Below are 19579 nucleotides of genomic sequence, written 5' to 3' on the forward strand. Positions count from 1 at the left end.
CAGGAACTACATGAATTTGGTAAACATGAAAAATGACCAGGTCGCTGTTCCAAAGAAGAGTTTTACCCTGGAAAACATCCCAGAATATTCATGAATGACACCATCGTGATCATTCAGGCAGCTCTCAGTCACATGAAGGAGCTCACACAAAGGTGTACACACAGTTACACATAGCGCACTATACTTGTGTTCATCTCCTGAAGATTTAAAAAGCTGCTTCTTAAGATTTTTTGGAGACTGTTTGGTTTTCCCTCTGGATTGTAGGTGTGTGTCTGTGATTTATTGGTCATAAGAAATAAAGTTTTTTTTTTTTTTTTTTTAAATCACATTGAAGCCCCTCCCCCAAACTGACGTTCCAAGTCAGGTGATTTCACAAGAAATGATTTATTATTATTGTTACTAAGCTATTTAAAATAAAAATAAATGACTTAAAGATCTGAAACATAAGCCCTCGTTATTAAATGCATGTTGAGATCATATTTGGCACAGCTTCTCTCTGAGGAGTGTCGGCATTAGGCTGGACTCTGAGTCCAGCTCCTGTCACAAAGGCATCGATATTTCAGTCTGCTCGTCTGAGGAAGGAGGCAGAGCCTTCCTCATCCTCGTCTCTTCATGAAGAGCTGGAATGTTTCACACGGCCGTTTCCTGATCCTCTCTCTGTATCATCTGGTAATGCTGTCTGTTCTCCAGGTAGGCTGCCAGCTCAGCATCCTGGGCCTTCTCAGCCCTGTTCTTGGGGGTGTCGCCCTGAAGGACGGACACACACACACACACACACACACTTACATCACTAACCCACCAAAGTATTACAGTGTCAAAACAGCACAGATCGTGTATTCTGCTTTGTCTTTAACCAGCTGACATTAACCTGCAGAGCCACTGGACAGGTTCCTCCCAATGACCCAAACACACCTGCAAAAGAAGTTTTATAAGCATAGAAAATAAACACAAGACCTTTTAAACTTTTTAGGACAGCTTCTTCAGACTGACCTGATTCCCTGCACTGTGCATAACCCAGACTCAGCAGTGCACTAACACCCAAAGAACTAAACACACAAGGACAAACAGCTGAAGCGTCTCTGCACAAACGTAAAGGATGATAACAGCAGTTTGTTTTAACCTGGCTGGGTTCCAGGACTGTGGCTAAAGCTGTGGCTCCTGCAGGAACCTGGTACCTCTGGTGGGATAAACAGCAACTAGCGACAAATTTAGTGACTTTTTCAGGTGACATCAGCAACTTTTGGAGAGTTTTGGAGATAGACCGGAAACCTGAAATCCTCCAATGTCACCGTGTTTTGTGAGCATACAGCCTTCATACTGCGTCCCTTCATATGCTTTGGCATCATCCGGACCCCAGCAGTACCTGCAGGCAAAGACGGCACCGCCATACTCAACTCCATAATGGAAGTTGGTCTGTACTGGAAGTCACATGACCTTCATAGTGGAAGTGGGTCTTCTTCGTGTGCTTTTTCCTCGTGATGCAGCCGACAGATTGAACCCCCCACACTCCCACGCTGGGCCTCGCTTCCACACCGAGGGTATAAAGATGAAGGAGGGTTGAATATAGAGCTAGAGCTGGCAATCACACCCCACATACATGTGTTTGTTAAACTGGATATTCTAACATTAAACAATACAGGACAAAATACATGCTGGTTATTACTGCTGCCTCACAGCAACAAGGTCCTAGGTTCTGTGTGGGGTTTGCATTTTGTCTGCGTGGGTTTCCTCCCACAGTCCAAAGACATGACGTCACTGGTTAGGTTACCTGGTCACTCTAAATTGCCCACAGGTGTGTCGCTCTGTGTTTGCCCTGCGACAGGCTGGTGACCTGTACAGGCTGCACCCTGCCCTGTTTTGTAGTGAGGGTGTGTGTGTGTGTGTGTGTGTGTGTGTGTGTGTGTTCATAAAGCACTATCACGATTTGGAGACCCCAGGAAGAACAGCTGCTGCATTGCTCCAGCTATCGAGGATCTTAATAAAGTAACCAGCAGACACAACAAGCACAAATATCACCTACTAATATGAGCAGACAATATAATTACAGTAACACTTTCAGCCGTCACACTGACTCACACCCAGAGTTTAGAACAAACGCTGATTAGTGGAGACTAATCTGTGAGTGTGTATCTAAATGTATGTTAATCATGTGGTTGGGACATAATTAATTCATTATGGTGACTCCCCCTTTGGGACAGAAACCCACGACCACAGCCACGACAGCAGTAAAGCAATGGTTGTGAGTCTGTGGGACAAAGAGCCGACCATCCAAGCTCCAGGAAGACAGAGACGGGAAAAGGAGCGGAGAGGAATCGAAATGCAGAGTGACATTTGGAGAAGAAACAAAGTAGTTTATGGAGAATGTCAAAACTGTGGTATTTTCTCTCCTTGTCTCCTCCCTCCCCTCCTCTCTGTATCTAGGTCAGTGCTGAGTCCAGCGAGTTAAGAGCTTTTCTGCACAGTTAAAACCTCCATGGAAAACAGACACAGTTGAGACCAGAACACAAACATGCGTGAAGCTCCAGCAGCAGGCTGACTCCACCAAACCCAGTATATGTAGTCATCGTGGAGCCACTGGAAGGCATGCATCAGCTCTGAAATGGTTCCTGACTCAGCCACAGGTTCTCCACAGAACTGCATATACAGGGTTCTGTGGGTTTCACTGCCACCGTTCCATTCTAAATGATTCACACACACTGAGGGAAGCAGCTTTCCTAATGAACACAGGAGCTCTCAGCAGCACCTCTGAGACTCAGACCCTACATGGGACAAAGCAGGTGGAATCACCACAGCACACGACCGTCTGCAACTGTTGCTTTCTGTGAGCTGACCCAAACCAATAACACAACAAACAGTCTGTGCTATCTTTAGCACTTAGTCCAGGCTAAAAATGAAGTATTAGGAGTATTTTAGGACCATTCCTCCCTATGAAAGTGTTTTGTGTACTTGTGTGCAGTCTCTTTAGATCAGGACAAAAGCTAAACACAGGCATGACTCACACCAACTGATGTTTACTGAAGTACAGACAGAACAGACTGGATGTGACTTAACAAGCAACTCATTGCATCTCCATAACTGTGTTCCCAGGTAGCCTCTGGAGACCTCCTGTTTTCAGCCCACTCAAACAGTGATTAGTCGATATGTTCAATAACAATAAGAGAATCATAACTGTTTGAGTGTTATTAGTTTGGTCCTACTCCTGTTAGAGGACGATCAGAAAACATGTGGTTGAATCTGGATAAACAGGAAGTGCCAGTGACTGTAAAAGCTCAGTTTACAGTCTGAAGTTAAACTGACCCAGGTGTACAGGTGTGCAGGTGTACAGGTGTGTATGTGCAGAACCTACCAGTAGGTCTGTTTTCATGAGTGAGGCTCCTGCTTCTACCAGATAATGACAGATGGTCCTGTGACACAGAGACGCAGCCTGATGAAGGACCGTCTCCCCGCTGGTGGTCCGTGACACAGAGACAGAGAGGGAGAGATAAAGCACGGCTGAGCTGCAGTTCATGTACTCTGGGAGTGCAGCACAGCTGCTGATCACCCAACTGCTTCTGCTTATTCTTGTTAATGTTCAGCACTCTTGTTAGAACAGCAGGCTCACGCACCACAGGTCACTGCAATCACCACAGTTTACACTTACAGAGCAGACAATAGGTCTTACTCTAAGACTGCTGAAATGGAATCACCAACTCTTAAAAATCACGTTATTTATTCCAACTTTAGTCTGGATGGTTTAAAGGTAACCGTGACAATACTTACTGCAGGTTTTCAGTGACATCAATCAGCTCACCTGGAGCTGGAAAACAGAGAGGAGGGAATGACTGCAGAGACCAGAGTCACATGTTCATCCAACTATGCTCACTTCTTTAAAGTTAAACGAGAATGTCTGCACATTGTATCTGCGGTGGCTGTGGCTCAGGGGGTACTAACTGTAAGGTTGGTGGTTCAATCCCTGACTGCTCCAATCTGCACACCAAAGTATCCTTGGGCAAAATACTGAACCCCAAGCTGCTCTCTGATGCAACCGTCAGAGTGTGAATGTGAATACAGGTGAATGAGGCTGTATACGCACTGTGAGTGCTCAAAGTAGGATAGAAAAGCTCTATATAAGAACCAGTCCATTCACCGAGGATTTTTCAATATTAGTTGAATAATTTTCAGTTTTTCAGGGTCATGTTCCTGTGATGGACTGGTGATGTGTCCTCTTGGCCTATAACAGCTGTAACCTGGTGCTGGTGATGGATGGATGGTTCAGGCATGTCTAAGTGGCAGATTTTCATGTACAGTGGCTGCCTGTTAGCATTACCATTGTCAAGGATGTAGCGCACCATCTCTTTGCTTCCTGTAGTAACAGCGTGGTGCAGCAAACTGCACCCTGACTGGTCCAGCACTGTGAGGTCAGCCCCCTTCAGGTGCAGCTCCTGCAGCTGTGGTGATACACGGGTGAGGAAAACGTGTAGCAGCAGTTTCAAACATCATCAGAAAGCTTCGCTCATAAAGTTAGTATTTTATAACACATGAGGGCACATTAAAGCTGAATGTGTACATGAACCACAGACACAGTTGTTGGACACATAAAAATGGACATGAAGGCTGTGAGAAAGTTGTTTAACAGCTAACAAAATCATGTGTTCAGATAAATATGCAAACATCGATCGCAGACACACACACACAGACACACACAGTTACCTTCTTGACGTCCTTGTTCTTCACACACTCGATCAACAGCTCTGTTAGGGGACACAGTGACAGAGGGTTTGGCGGTGAAGAAAAAGCTCGTTGTGTTCAAAGTGTTGAGCCAATAACACAACAGTGAAACAGCTGAACTGTCACTGATGCTTTTACAGAAAGCATCTGCACACACAACCATACACAACTAAATAAAACCACACATGAAGAACTATTCACTGACCAAATCAGGAGGCTGCAACATAAATGAGGGTCAGAATATTAGAAACACTCCATTAACAGAATAACTGCTTCATATATTTATTATGTGGATAATTGGAGTGGTGACTGAGTCATATTTGAGGTAACGGAGAACACTGATATCTAATGGAAGCAAACACGATGGGAACAGCATGTAAATCCACCTTAAACACTGTGAGCTTTAGATAAAGCCACACAGCATCATCATCATCATCATCTTCATGATGGTAACAGTTTCCAGCACAAACTGTTGGTATGATTGTTACTGGCTGAAACACGGGCTGTGCATGGCTGTCTCAGCTCAGATATGAGATGAATGTTTATTAGGTTGACCTCAATACTCGCTCTCACTCCCTCTCTCTTTAGTAGCTGAGTCCTAATCCAGTTATGTTAGGCTTAGTGTGTGTGTGTGTGTGTGTGTGTGTGTGTGTGTGTGTGTGTGTGTGTGTGTGTGTGTGTGTGTGTGTGAGAGACACAGAGAGGGGGGGTGAAAGGAGGGGGAGAGAAAGAGAACAGACTTCAAAAACCTCTAAGAGCGTTTGTAGCTGTAAGACAAATCAAAAACAACACACACACACACACACACACACACACACACACACACACACACACACACACGTCACTTGGTCCACTGAACCTTCAGTTTGATGCAGTCAACCTGTCTGACCCTTATGGGAGACGTCTGTGTGTGTGGATGAAAACAGAAGCTGCATTTAGAGGAGGAAACCCTGCACACAGGAGTCCACAGTCACTGCTAACTGACATGGATACATCCTGATTTGACTCCACTCAGGTATTATACACACACTGTTGTAACCTCAACTAAGGCAAAGTTGTGCATAAATATGAAGCAGCTGTAGAGATAATCACTCATTCATGTATGCATCACTAAGCACTTAATATTTCACATTAAACTGTAATTTCATACGAGCAGAAGAGCTTTGTTTATTTAAAAAGTAAAAAAATCTTAAGCTGCAACATATGTGCTCACAGTATTGATTCAATGCCCAGACTGACGGCACATTCTGACAAAAGATTAAAAAAAACTCCACCACAATACCACAACTTTGTGTTGTTGCAGCTCAGCAGTTCAGGACATCCTTCACTGTATTTTCAATTCAATTCAATTTATTTAGCGCCAAATCACAACAAACCGCCTCAAGGCGCTTTGTATTGTGGGTAAAGACCCTACAATAATACAGAGAAAACCCAACAGTCAAAACGACCCCCTATGAGCAGCACTTGGTGACAGTGGGAAGGAAAAACTCCCTTTTAACAGGAAGAAACCTCCAGCAGAACCAGGCTCAGGGAGGGGGGGGTCATCTGCTGAGGGGGGGCTGAGGGGAGAGAGCCAGACATTAATATCAATTAATGATTAAATGCAGAGTGGAGTATAAACAAAGTAAATAAGGTGAATGAGAAGAAACGGTGCATTATGTGAACCCCCCAGCAGACTAGGCCTATAGCAGCATAACTAAGGGATGGTTCAGGGTCACCTGATCCAGCCCTAACTATAAGCTTGATCATAAAGGAAAGTTTTAAGCCTAATCTTAAAAATAGAGAGGGTGTCTGTCTCCCGAATCCAAGCTGGAAGCTGGTTCCACAGAAGAGGGGCCTGAAAGCTGAAGGCTCTGCCTCCCATTCTACTCTTAAGTATCCTAGGAACCACAAGTAAGCCAGCAGTCTGAGAGAGAAGTGCTCTGTTGGGGTGATATGGTACTATGAGGTCTTTGAGATAAGATGGTGCCTGATTATTCAAGACCTTGTATGTGAGGAGAAGAATTTTAAATCCTATTCTAGATTTAACAGGGAGCCAATGAAGAGAAGCCAATATGGGAGAAATCTGCGCTCTCTTTCTAGTCCCTGTCAGTACTCTAGCTGCAGCATTTTGGATCAGCTGAAGGCTTTTCAGGGAGCTTTTAGGACAGCCTGATAATAATGAATTACAATAGTCCAGCCTAGAAGTAATAAATGCATGAATTAGCTTTTCAGCATCACTCTGAGAAAGGATGTTTCTAATTTTAGAAATATTGCGCAAATGCAAAAAAGCGGTCCTACATATTTGTTTAATATGTGCATTGAAGGACATATCCTGGTCAAAAATGACTCCAAGATTTCTCAGTGTTACTGGAGGCCAGTTAATAATAATATAACAAACAAAGGTTTTCATGCAGGTCAGTTTAGTACTCAGACGCTCGCTGCAGAGTGATGCGTTTGGACTATATGCAGGATGTTTTGACTGTCTTACTAAAGTAAATAAGGCCTTCCTTGAGAATAATCCAGATGGTTCCACTCTTAAGCTCAGAGGAGGCAGAGTTCAAGATTTAGAAAATAATTTATAATGCAGATTGGTCAGAGTACAGATAAGTCACATGCACAGTTATAGACAGTACACAGTGAAATGTATTTTGTACCTGAAGCCAATAATAAGTAGAACATATAAATAATAGTATAATAGTCCAGTTAGGGCTCAGAGTTAAGGCTTATGGATTAAAAACTCTTCTTCAACCTTTCAGTCTTAGCCCTCAGGCAGCGGTAACGCCGGCCTGATGGGAGCAGGGAGAAGAGAGAGTGTCCGGGGTGGCTGGGCTGTTTTAGGATCTTCATGGCCCTCAGCCTGCACTGCTTGGTGTAAATGTCCTGCAGGTTGGGGAGGGTGGTTCTGATGGTCCGTTCAGCTGAACGAACCACCCTTTTTAGGGCCATGAAGTCCTGCTTGGTGCAGTTTCCCATCCAGGTGGTGATGCTCCCACGCATGATGCTCTCGATGGTGCAGGTGTAAAAGTTCCTGAGCACCTTGAGTGGGAGCTTGAAGTCTCTCAGCCGCCTGAGGAGGTAGAGACGCTGTCTGGCCTTCTTCACAGTGATGTTTATGTGATGAGTCCAGGACAGGTCCTGTGAGATGGTCACTCCCAGGTATTTGAAGGTGTCCACTCTTTCCACCTCAGCACCACTGATGACAAGTGGATGGTAGTCCCTCTGCTGCTTCCTGCTGAAGTCCACGATCAGTTCCTTTGTTTTGCTGACGTTGAGCAGGAGGTGGTTCTCCTGGCACCAGTTCTCCAGGCGGGAGACCTCTCTCCTGTAGGCTGTCTCCTCATTGTGAGAGATTAGTCCCACAACAGCAGTGTCGTCAGCAAACTTGATGATGATGTTGGACCCCTGATGTGACCCTGATGTGGCCTCACAGTTGTGGTTGTACAGCGAGTACAGCAGAGGGCTGAGCAGAGGGCTGGCACTAACTGAGCTCAGGTCCAGGAAAGGTGGTGGCATTTCCTGACTTTGAGTATGAGCCTCTTTGTCTGCATGATAAAGATTTAACTTGTATTTCTGAATGCAGACAAACTGTTCACTTCATAACCCTGCTACAAAATCCTGTCTGGTTTCTAACCTCAGGCCCAGTGAGGGCGCACAGATTATTATGGTCATGCTGAAAGTCTTTATATGCTGTGATCTGCTGCAGCTTACACAACAACCAACACAAACTGTTTGAAAAATAACTGTTGGGAAACATTTTTGAATTATTAAGCTATTTGTGCACCCACACAGTCTCTTTCGAGTAATTAAGCACTCCCCATTTTTGTTTTCAACTCCTCTCTCATTGACCTTTCACCCAACCAAACCACTTGTCAGATGTTTCCTCAGGTGATTATAGGATCTGTTTCCTGTCTTTCTGAAACATGTTGCTGACCACCTGCTTTTTAAACCAATTAATTAAAAATTAATTAATTAAAACATTTGAAAAGAAGCACTCAACTTTCAGTCTCCACATTTCCCACAATTATCCCTCCTCAGCAATTCATTTGGTGGGTATGACCCACAGGTGCGTATGACCCACAGGTGCGTATGACCCACAGGTGCGTATAACAGGTGTGACGACTTGACCAACAACAATGAGACTGAGCTGCTGTGATGCAGAGAGCGCTCCTTTTTGATGACTCTCCTGCATTAGCTGATGTTACTGCAGTCTGATGGGACTTCACTGACTGACAGCTAGAACTGCATTCATCTCAAAATGCACCAAAACTAGAATCAAACAAACCTGCTGGCAAACCCAGTGAAAACACACACGTTCCCAAAAGAATGAAACCACAGAGAGGCTGACAGAAAAGGAAGCCCACACACACACACACACATCTCCCAGCATGCAACAGCGGGTGCAGACAGACAGAGGCTGAGAAAATGTGTCAAAGAAGAAAAGAAAGTGTCTCGAGACACAGCAGCTGTCGCACTCCTCTGCACACACTTGTTCAGCTCTGTGGAAACTTTGAATGAACAAATCAAGTATCAGCAGTCAGGTCCTACAAGTTATCTGTAGGATGTGTGTGTGTGTGTGTGTGTTACCTTTTTCTCTCTCCTTTTCTGTGTCACTCGTCTTTTGGCTCCTGTCCCATCTGGAGAGCAGAGAGCAGACACACTGAGGGTCACTGCCTGTGTGTTGACCTTTCATGGCTCAGTCACACTGGAGGATAAAATAGCAGCAATCTGCTTGCAACTAGGAAACTTTGGTGGTTGCCTGGTGATCTTTGAATCTTTTTGCATTTGGTGACTAACTGTAAGTAGTAGTTGTGATGATTTCATCACGCAGAGGCTGAGCACGCAACTTGTGCGTGCTCAGGTGGATAATCGATCGTCCACTGGACGCCTGGAAAAATACCATTAAAGTTCGAGGCTTTGGCAACAGCTGGGGTGGGGAACTGTTGCTGCTTGGTGTGTGTGTACATCTGAACATTAATCTAACCACTTTATCTAAATAAAACCCATTCACCTGAGCAATAATAGCCCACTGAGCGGATGTCTGTGGGACTCAGACGTTCTGTCAGTCTGACTTCCTTCCCTCCTCACCTGCTCCATGCAGCTTCAATAAAAAATAAACCCAGCGACTATTTTTAGCACCGTGCAGTGCAGAGGTGCTTGTGCGACACTTCTGAAATGCATTATCTGGTGAAATTGTCTTCTGGTATCGCACGCAGCAGCAGAGACGTGTCGCAGCCGTGCTCGGTGTCTTCCCGGGTCATCGTGTGATAATGTTTGATTCCCAAACTTTTCCAAACTGAACATCATACAATGTGTAAAAACAGCAGTCTGATACACGAGGCCACACAGGTGCACCAGCATCCTCATCCAGAGACCTGCTGATCACTGTGTGCCTGATGCTTCTTAAAGGGAAACCCCACACAGCAGGAACCAGTAACAAGCTGGGAGTGAGAGTGTAAACAGAGACCATACCCTAAGATCACAAGTACAGCGAGTGCTCTCACACACACACACACACACACACACACACACACACACACACAGAGACATTCAGGGTGCAGAAACAAAACTACTTGTACTCATTATTGAGTGCAAAGCTGTTTTAATGAGCACAGTACTGCGTTGCTTTAATGAGTACTATTATGTTGTAATGAGCAGATATGTGACTTGACTCAAACTGACTCTTTTCATCATTAATGGATGAAAACTATTAGCAAAGCATAAACTCACAGAAGATCCACATCAAACTGTCAGGAACGGTCTCCATCAAATCTCATCACACTTCCCGGCGCAGCGTTCTCGCGCCTCGGCCTGTTATGTCCCCACTGATGTCTGCCTGTGACAGCTTCAGCAGTGTTACAGGGTTAGAGGAGGACAGCCATTCGTGACAGAGCCTCAGATCAGGAAACCATGTTAGTGCATCTTCCTGGGACATGTGAGATCTAACCACTGGCCTTCCAGTCAGCGCGTGATCCGCTCTACCTCAGGAGCCAGAGCGACACCTGTACACAGTGTCTCCAGTGCAGGGCCCTGAATGGACCTACAAGGATACAGCTCCAGTGCAGGCTTACATAACTGAAATTAAAAAGTGACCTTGGCTGCTTTGTTTATGGCTCAATAAATGAGACTTGTTGCTGCCCAGGAACATTTCTTGTACCATCTTAAAGTCCAGCATTTAGCATGTTTCATGAACACGGCAGCGACTGATTCCACTAATCAGAATCCAGCAGAGCACCTCTGAGCAGCACTCACACAAAATCATGCTGCAGTCACATCGACCTCGAGCAGACTCACACAGGAACATCTGATAATTCAGAAAGGCCGAAGCAGAGATAACCAAGGCTGCTCTGCAGTAAGGTTAACTCTCATTATAAGCTGTGTGAAGCCTGGTAAACACACACCGTGCAGAAAGTATGTTTTTATAACCTGGTTTAAAAAACAGTACCAGTGTGCTTTGGAGCCTGCTTACCTGTGTCTCGGGGTGTCACCTGTGGTGTTGGAGCGATGGATGCACCCCGCCCTGCAAAAGACGAAGAGAATAAAAGTGCTTCAGTCATATTACATGAAGAAAGCAACAGCGGCAGCCCGAGTTCATGCTGCTGATGTCACGGTGCTGGGTTTGAGGGTCTCGTACATAACAGTATATCAGTGATTCTTTGGTTAGGATTCAAGTTTATTGCATCCTCTGAGTATCTGTGCTTTATTTTGAAGGTCTCTTCTGTTCGGTTTGCTTCCTGATTAGCTTCACCTGTGTTTCCCAGGGTTTTCCATGTTCCCTAATCACCCCACTGTGTATATATAGTCTGGATTTTTCCCTGGTGCTTTGTCACGTCCTGGTTGTCGTTAGCTCCTTCTGCCGTCACTCAGTTTGCTTATTAAACTGACTTACTCCAAGTCAGTTTGTCATTTGTCCTGCTGGCTACTGTCCACTTCCATCTGTGCTGAGCTTTCCAGCATTACAGCTCATGAAAAAGTCCTGTCCCATTTCCCACTTTGGGATCCTGCCACAGTGAGTTCCACGGAGTAAGGGTGAGTTAGTAAGGGTAAGGTGTAGGTGAGGGAAGAAGGAAGGAAGGAGTAAGGGTGAGGCTCTCACACACACACGCTTGTTCTTGATGGTATTTACTTGAACTCATTTCAAGTATCTCCTTTAGATTAAATTATGCTTTGTATGTTTATTACATCCTTACTGACCAAAGCTTATCAGCAAAGAGAGAGAGATTATTATTAGTATTATTATTTCTGTCTTCCAGATTGTGTTTATCTTGGCATCTTCAGCTGGCTGCTCCAACAGGGCTCACAGCACGTCCTAACTCATCATTCATAGTTCAGCTGTTTGCAGCCTCTGGTCCTCCTCCTCTGAGGCTGCGTGCCAACCTTATGGCTGCAGCAGGTGTCGGGTCCATCTACGCTGTTTCTATTGGAGTGATTTAGACAACACAGCTTGTATCAATAAAGCAGTTACAGACCATGTGTGACTGTGTGTGTGCGTGTTGGGGAGGCCTGTTAGATTTTAGGAACAGAAGAAATCCACTGGCTGACCCATGATGAGGACCCCAGACCCCGACTGCTGTGCACACTGTTTAGTGAGAGCCCTGTGCAGGCAGACCATGTCAGTGATTCTCCCCCATCCCACAGGAAAATCATCACTGACAGATATCACAAAGGTTTTCTGCATCTTATTCATAAAACACTTTTTGGTTGACCCCAGAACACAGAGCTGCTGCTGTCACTGAGGGTCAGTCAGCAGAAATGTTTTCATGCCAGCTTTCAGCAGTGACATTACAGCTGTGCAGTTACACACATTCTGCTGTGCAGTGACACAACACGTTCCTAACACCTTAGAAAAAAAATGTGAGAAGGTAAAAAGCTCCACAGATCTGACAGAAAGTGCAGACGAACATGTTCCACAGTGAGAAACGGATTCTTCAGGAACTCCTCTCCTCCTCTTCCTTCTGGTTCCTCTGTGGTCACAGCCTGACCTTTCCCTCCATCTCCTGCTTTGGTGGTAGAAGCTGCTAAAAAACACCTTTGTTCTGTCTGAGCTGCTGGTTATGTTGACTTCGGCCTGCCAGGGCTGCATGAAGTCTGACACGATTAAAGACTTCCCCCCAAAACACACCTGTGGTAATGATACCTGCAGGCAGCTTCAAAAAAGCTCCTTGATTGGCTTGTACCTGTGATCCAAAGGTAATTGTGCCGTCCCCATCATGACACCGACCTGCTTCAGTGATCTGTGAGCTTTAAACACCGTTTTAGGAAACACTCCCACGTTAACTGCTGACAATCACACGACACAAGGTTTCACTGCTGGCTCTGAAGGCCCACTCTGTCTCAGCTGAAACCTGAGACCCTCAGCGGAGGCTCTGCGGGCCATCCTGCCCTCCCTGAGGACCGGCTGATCTCTCAGGGCACCCGGAGGAGGTCAGACTGACTACCTCACATTTTTATAAGCAGGTGTTTTCTGAGTTATCTCTGTGCTGTCCTCTATAATGTTTTATCATCTCTTCCTGGCAATCATTTTGAATTAGTTTATATTTGTTTTTAATACTTCAGGCAGGAGGAGAAGAGGAAGACCTCAGAGGAGGACGACATGCAGAGAGTCGGTGTGACAGAGCAGGATGCTGAGATAGAGGAGATGGAGGCAGATGATCAGCTCTGCATTTGACCTTTAACCTTTCTTACATGTTTTACTGCTGTTTGGTTACACTTTAACTGTGTTTTTGAAAGAAGCTACATTAATAAAGTTTATTATAATTATATCTGTGCTTCCTCTGTTCACTCACTGTCAGTCTGATGATGTTTGTTTGTCTCCACAAATGTAACAGGTGGAGGATCAGCTGCTGCTGGCAGAGATGTTATTATACTGCATGGTCCCAACATTTGAAGGAAAATCACTTCAGTGTCCTGCCCGGGGACTTTTTAAACATGTGGACGAGAGGAGCTGGGGATTGAACCACCGACCTTCCAGTCCGCAGGCAATCTGCCGTACTTCCTGAGCCGGAGCCTGAACGTCCACGTCTGAATGTGTTCATCAATGACATGTATGAAAACAAGCTGTTAGGCCATAAGTCTGAATGGTGTTTAATTAGACTACTGTATCCTTTTAATTAGACTACTGTATCCTTTTAATTAGACTACTGTATCCTACCTGATGAATTATTTTAGTCTAAAAAGAAAATCTGATGACACTTATGACAGCACGATCACCAGTTAAACCAGAACAGCGGTAACCTAACAGTGACTCATAATATTTCTGCAGATCTTATCATCCTCCACTCATGAATGTACCAGAGGAGTTCAGGCCTCGGGTACGAAGGAGGCTCAGGAGGGTATGGAGACAGCTGTGATTGTCTCCACACCCATCTCAGGGCAGTGACTTCAGCTGTGTGTCTGAGTAATGCTCATGTTTCTCTGTTCCCACACACCACCTTCTCTCTCAGCACTGCTGGATGACAGAATGGAAGAAATGTAACCAACAGCTTGTTAACAATATGACAAACACTAGAAAGTGCATGTCTATGAGTTACTAACCGGCTCAGCTTGCTAGCCACAGGTGCTGCACTGTGTGTCAGAGCGTCTGCTGCGGTGCTGTCACTGTTGATGCGTTGCCTTTGGGAAGAACTGCAGCAGAACACAGAGGAAACAAAGTGAGTGAGCTCAGCAGTGGGAACATGCAGCCAGGATGTGATGTCGCCTGTGCAGAGTCACAGTAAGCTGAACAACATGGGAGCTGGACAGCAGGAGCTTTCTGAACACACTGACACACAAACAGGAGGACTTCATTGTTACTGACGGGGTGAAATGTTTTAGGTAGACCTTCTTCAGATGCTAAAATGATGAGCCACCAAACATTTTCCCCTCCGCAGCAGTTTGCTCCTCAGATAAAGAAGAGAACAGTGCAACAATGACCATGACTGAGGCATCGGCAGAGAACAGGGGAAGCATTTTGAAGCTATAAAAGTAGGACAAGCTTAAGGCAAAGCAAGAAGAAACAGAGTATGTGAAACAGCTAGCAGCCTCGAGAGTCTCACACAAAGGCCCAAAACTATGACACCAACAAATGAGGCACAGAGGCTCCTCGGAGCGTCAGCTCAGCCGGGCACCAGTAGTTCAATTCAATTCAATTCAATTCAATTCAATTCAATTCAATTCAATTCAATTTTATTTATATGGCTCCAAATCACAACAAACTGTCGCCTCAAGGCGCTTTGCATTGTGGGTAAAGACCCTACAATAATACAGAGAAAACCCAACAGTCAAAACGACCCCCTATGAGCAGCACTTGGTGACAGTGAGAAGGAAAAACTCCCTTTAACAGGAAGAAACCTCCAGCAGAACCAGGCTCAGGGAGGGGGGGTCATCTGCTGAGGGGGGGCTGAGGAGAGAGAAAAGACATGCTGTGGAAGAGAGCCAGAGATTAATATCAATTAATGATTAAATGCAGAGTGGAGTATAAACAAAGTAAATAAGGTGAATGAGAAGAAACAGTGCATTATGTGAACCCCCCAGCAGACTAGGCCTATAGCAGCATAACTAAGGGAGGGTTCAGGGTCACCTGATCCAGCCCTAACTATAAGCTTGATCATAAAGGAAAGTTTTAAGCCTAATCTTAAAAATAGAGAGGGTGTCTGTCTCCTGAATCCAAGCTGGAAGCTGGTTCCACAGAAGAGGGGCCTGAAAGCTGAAGGCTCTGCCTCCCATTCTACTCTTAAGTATCCGAGGAACCACAAGTAAGCCAGCAGTCTGAGAGAGAAGTGCTCTGTTGGGGTGATATGGGACTATGAGGTCTTTGAGATAAGATGGTGCCTGATTATTCAAGACCTTGTAGGTGAGGAGAAGGATTTTAAATTCTATTCTAGATTTAACAGGGAGCCAATGAAGAGAAGCCAATATGGGAGAAATCTGCTCTCTCTTTCTAGTCCCTGTCAGTACTCTAGCTGCAGCATTTTGGATCAGCTGAAGGCTTTTCAGGAAGCTTTTAGGACAGCCTGATAATAATGAATTACAATAATCCAGCCTAGAAGTAATAAATGCATGAATGAGCTTTTCAGCATCACTCTGAGAAAGGATGTTTCTAATTTTAGAAATATTGCGCAAATGCAAAAAAGCGGTCCTACATATTTGTTTAATATGTGCATTGAAGGACATATCCTGGTCAAAAATGACTCCAAGATTTCTCACAGTGTTACTGGAGGCCAAAGTAATGCCATCCAGAGTAAGTATCTGGTTAGACACCATGTTTCTAAGATTTGTGGGGCCGAGAACAAGAACTTCAGTTTTATCTGAATTTAGAAGCAGGAAATTAGAGGTCATCCAGGCCTTAATGTCTTTAAGACATTCCTGCAGTTTAACTAATTGATGTGTGTCATCTGGCTTCATTGATAGGTAAAGCTGAGTATCATCTGCATAACAATGAAAATTGATGCAGTGCTTTCTAATAATACTGCCTAAGGGAAGCATGTATAATGTAAATAAAATTGGTCCTAGCACAGAACCCTGTGGAACTCCATAATTAACCTTAGTGTCTGAAGAAGACTCCCCATTTACATGAACAAATTGGAGTCTATGAGATAAATATGATTCAAACCACTGCAGTGCAGTACCTTTAATACCTATAGTATGCTCTAATCTCTGTAATAAAATGTTATGGTCAACAGTATCAAAGCTGCACTGAGGTCCAACAGGACAAGAACAGAGATGAGTCCACTGTCAGAGGCTGTAAGAAGATCATTTGTAACCTTCACTAATGCTGTTTCTGTACTGTGATGAATTCTGAAACCTGACAAACTCTTCAAATAAACCGTTCCTCTGCAGATGATCAGTTAGCTGTTTTACAACTACTCTTTCAAGAATCTTTGAGAGAAAAGGAAGGTTGGAGATTGGCCTATAATTAGCTAAGACAGCTGGGTCAGTGATGGCTTTTTAAGCAGAGGTTTAATTACAGCCACCTTGAAGGTCTGTGGTACATAGCCAACTAATAAAGACTGATTGATCATTTTTAAGATTGAAGCATCAATAATTGGAAAGACTTCTTTGAACAGTCTAGTAGGAATGGGATCTAACAAACATGTTGCTGGTTTGGAGGAAGTAACTATTGAAGTTAACTCTGAAAGATCAACTGGAGCAAAAGAGTCTAAACAAATACCAGCAGTGCTGAAAGCAGCCGAACATGAAGAATAATCTTTGAGATGGTTATGAATAATTTTTTCTCTAATGTCTAAAATTTTATTTGTAAAGAAATCCATGAAGTCACTACTAGTTAACGTGAAAGGAATACTCGGCTCTACAGAGCTCTGACTCTTTGTCAGCCTGGCTACAGTGCTGAAAACAAACCTGGGGTTGTTCTTATTTTCTTCAATTAATGATGAATAGTAAGATGTCCTAGCTTTACGGAGGGCTTTTTTATAGAGCAACAAACTCTTTTTCCAGGCTAAAGGAGCATCTTCTAATTTAGTGAGACGCCATTCCCTCTCCAGCTTTCGGGTTATCTGCTTTAAGCTGTGCGTTTGTGAATTATACCACAGAGTCAGGCACTTCTGATTTGAAGCTCAGAGTCAACCTGCTCAGGGATGCTCCAAGACTGTGTTAAACAATCTGCCCTCTCTCTTCTAGACATCTCATACCTCCACAGGTATGTCACCTCGACCGACTACCTTCATCCACAGCTCTCCTCACTTCCTCCTTCCTAAGCCTCTGCACTTCCTGACTCACTGACTATCCTCCATCTGTCCTCCCCTCTCTCTCATTCATCAGCTCCTCTCAGCTTCTCCACAAGCCTAAATAAAGAAGGCTTGCCTAAAGCTAACAGCTAACCTCTACAGAGGTGGCAGGTCAGAGATGAGCTGGTTGGGAAGAGAATGGAGTTCTGACACCGCTGCATGCATAAGCTGCACCTACAGTACTGCACTCTGCAGTCTGCTTGAATCTGTGGAAACACAGTAACACCTGCACTTAAAATCTGATCCCGAGTTATAATCAGGAGCCTGTGAAAGAAGGTCTGCTGCAGCCACTCCGTGTTTGTGCTGCTGCTCCGTGCTCAAAGCCTTCCCCACGGTGGGAAATGAAGTTCTCCGGTGCATCGCGCCCTCACACTGAGTCACAGGAGAAAAAGTCAAGCATTCGTAATGTTCACTTTCCTTTGTTTGTGTTGTTGCCGTCTCTGCCTGTGTGACATCAGTCTACACTAAATATGAACGTTCCTGGGTTCAGCTCTAACCATTTTTCCAAAATTCCCAAATTGTGCGATCCTGATTGTGTCAGTGTTGATTCCAAACTGGCAGTAAGTGAAGCTGTGGGGTCAAAAATCATTTTAAAAACTAAATGTTTTGTGTGTAGGTGTCTTTCAGTGTGTTTGCCAGAGACACAGGGGGATAGAGAGAAATAGAACAGAGAGAAGTAATTGTAGTGGGAGGAATAACGCTCACCCCTGGCCCTGCGTGGGCAAACTGCTATACTGTTTGTAAGAGAGCGTGTGTGTGTGTGTGTGTCTAAGTACAGTAGATTGGTGTGACTCTCGAGTGCTCTGACATGCATTACATTTCTCTCTCCATCCACTGTTTTCCTGACTATCTTTCTCCCAAACCCATCTCTCCCTCACTCTGCCCCTGCCTCTCCAGCTCATCTCTCCTCCTCATCCTCCCACTCAGTGCACTCAGCATTGCAAATCAACCCGCCAACACACACACACACACGCGCACGCACACACACACACACACATATACAGCCAAAGGGAATCATTGTGAGGATCATCAGGTTGTGTTGCTGTGCCTATACTCATGTTGTACCTGTTACTTTATTTACTGCCTCTTTCTGTTCTCTATGCTAATTCCTGTTCTCATTCTATGGTTTACATTTACACAGCAGCTCAGCTGCCTGGAGAAACAGGAGATACTGTTGGCTGAGATGATGGTTCGATAACTGATGAAGTTTGTGGCTGGAACACATCTCTTCATGCAGATGAAACAGTTTGGGGCTCTGAACGAAGCCTCCTGCTGAAGGTCTGTTAAGAAGACCCGTCACTGATGGGGGTCTCCGCCCACCATCACTGAAAATAGCAGATAAATGTAGAGGTCAGGATAACATCACAGCCTCATGTTATAACAGGAACCCGTCAGCAGACGTCTGATCGCCTTCTGTGTTCAATATTAATAACACTAAATGAAAACCATGCTAAGCATGCTGTCACATTAATACTCTGATTATCAATACCTTTTAGTACTTGGAACACTCAAACATTTCCATGGAGAAATATCCGAAAGTACTGCACTCAGCACACGAGTGTGTACTACATAATGTCCTTCTGTTTATCTATAACAATAAGCCATAATACATATTTACAAAGTCTTCACATCATATTACTACATATCTGCTGATATCAATGCATTATGTATGGCATCACTATAATCATAAGGCAACCATGTTGTTTACATGTGAGCAGTATTGCCGAGCAGTAGGTATGGCTTTAATATTGCTCAATGATGAGTCACAGTCGGTACTATTTGTGGCCATGAGTCATCGCTGACCAATCAGAAGCTGGTATCACAAGCTAATCAATCAGGCTGCAGCCTGGAGCTGATGTTCCTGTAAACAGACCGGCTCTTTACCTGGAAGTAAAGAGAGAACCCACAGAGAACCCACAGAGACACTGAGGGAACATACAGACCACACAGCAAGAACCCGGCCAGGATTCACAGCCAGGACCTTCTGGCAGTGAAGTGACCGTGCTAACCGCTGCATCACCGCTCCACCCACTTTGTGCTTATTCAGATGATAAAGTTATGGCCAAAAGGCAGTATGCCCACTGTACTACAGAAACTTCATATAATATGGTATAAAACTGTAAAAACGTGCAGTGAGGTCAAGACTAGTGCACTGCTTAGAAGAACGAGTG

General features: G+C 44.6%; 1 pseudogene; it reads right to left on the reverse strand.

Annotated features, from left to right (window-relative positions):
* Nucleotides 1-293: 293 nt before the first annotated feature.
* The window catches only part of LOC115777921 (diacylglycerol kinase zeta-like), a 55278-nt pseudogene continuing 35992 nt past the window's right edge, over nt 294-19579 (reverse strand).

The sequence above is a fragment of the Archocentrus centrarchus genome, unplaced genomic scaffold (genome assembly GCF_007364275.1).
Source record: "Archocentrus centrarchus isolate MPI-CPG fArcCen1 unplaced genomic scaffold, fArcCen1 scaffold_86_ctg1, whole genome shotgun sequence".
Lineage (NCBI taxonomy): Eukaryota > Metazoa > Chordata > Actinopteri > Cichliformes > Cichlidae > Archocentrus > Archocentrus centrarchus.